Source organism: Panthera pardus, unplaced genomic scaffold, assembly GCF_024362965.1.
Source record: "Panthera pardus isolate Hobbes unplaced genomic scaffold, ASM2436296v1 HiC_scaffold_13, whole genome shotgun sequence".
NCBI lineage: Eukaryota > Metazoa > Chordata > Mammalia > Carnivora > Felidae > Panthera > Panthera pardus.
In genome coordinates, this window is record NW_026526688.1 from 21925965 (window position 1) to 21927700 (window position 1736).

Here is a 1736-nt window from a genome sequence, read left to right on the forward strand (position 1 = left end):
CCAGTAGCTTTCCTGGATTCTGACCACGCCATTGACTTGACCCTTTGCATTTCATTTCCTCCCCTGGTCTTAGTTTCTCATCTGCTGTTCGTGTTTGGTACGGTGACAGTCCTGAGGCAGGGGTAAGAAGAGAAGAAGAAACCAGTGAAAGATGGGGAGGAGTGGTTCTAAAAATATGAGTACCAGAATTATGAGGCATAATGGAAGTCAAGAGGGAAAGACAACAATTCAAAACCTTTTGAGGGCTTGTATTATCAAATACAATATCTTTGCCATAAGAATGCCAGCAAATTATAGGACTACCATAGAGACGGCTGTGGACTGAACTGTGTCCCTCCAAAATTCATATGTTGAAGCTTTAACCTTAATGTGATGATATTTGGAGACGGGGCCTCTGGGAGATAATTAAATTTAGGTAAGGGCATGAAGATGAGGTCCTCGTGATAGAATTACTGCCCTCATAAGGAAAGACACCAGACAGCTTGCTTCCTTTCTCTCTCCCTGTCACACACACAGCAACACGGCAAGAAGACAGCCATCTGTAGGCTGGGAAGAGCCCCACCGGTGAACCCAATTGGCCAGATCCTCGATCTAGGACTTCCCAGCCTCTAGAATCATGAGACATGTTATTTTAGTCACCCATTCTGTGGTAGTTGGATATGGCAGCACAGGGACTTTAATTATTTCACTTAGACTTCCCAAACCCATATCAAAAATCACACTCCAGCGTTGACATTTTCAATGTTCAGTAAAAACTCACCCTTATAGAAAGTAAAGCTCTCATGGCATTGTCATTTATCAAGCTGAGAACATTTTAATTTGATGAAATGTAAGATTATATTTTATGGGATTACAATTCTGATGGCATCTTTAGGGTCGCTTTTGGCTTCTAAGGTCAGAACTAGCGAAAGTCAATATTAGCTAGAAGAGCTCTCATTAATTTCTGTTATAGATGCTTTTCAACAACTTGCCATGTAACATCCACGGTTTCATGGTCAACAAAAAAGATCTATTACATATGACTTGGAAAAATTACGAACGATGTTTTAAAAGAAGCCTGGCTCATGGAAAATGCAAAAATCTAGTGTGCCTCCATGGTCAATATTCTATTGATTAAGGATTTAGTTATTTCTGGATAGTTCAAGGCAATGTGACTATAGATTTTGTGTCTGTTTTGTTTCTTTTTAAAACTATTGTGGACTGCTGATGGGGTGTGTTTCAGCACTATTATTTTAAGCTCATCCTCAGATGCCTTATTCTTTTGCTACTCCGTTTTGTGTGCTTCAAAACATAGTAAACTGCATTCCCTTTTGAGCTGTTCAAGTAATACCTATAATTTCAACTCGCCAGAGGTGACTTAATACCAGTAAAATCGGACCATCCTGTAATCCTGTGGCTTAATACTCACCTGCGAACTAGCTGGAACTGTCACCTGCTGATTGCGGTACTGACAGCTACCTTATGTCTGATTGCACAGATCTTGTAAATTACTAACACATTTCTCATACTCGTGAGTTGTGGGTCATTCATTTCTGATAAGAACATGTTTTGTAATGCACGATTTTGCTTGAGCCTTGTGCTCCCTTTTTGGATTTTGTTTTGATAATGATATGATTGTTAAAGAAATTTCCACACCGTACAGGAACCCCAGGGCTTAATGAGGAAATGAGTTGTATTAATACTTCATCCTATCTGTAGTTTCCTGATCATTTTCTTTTGTACCGTCATGACTGGTG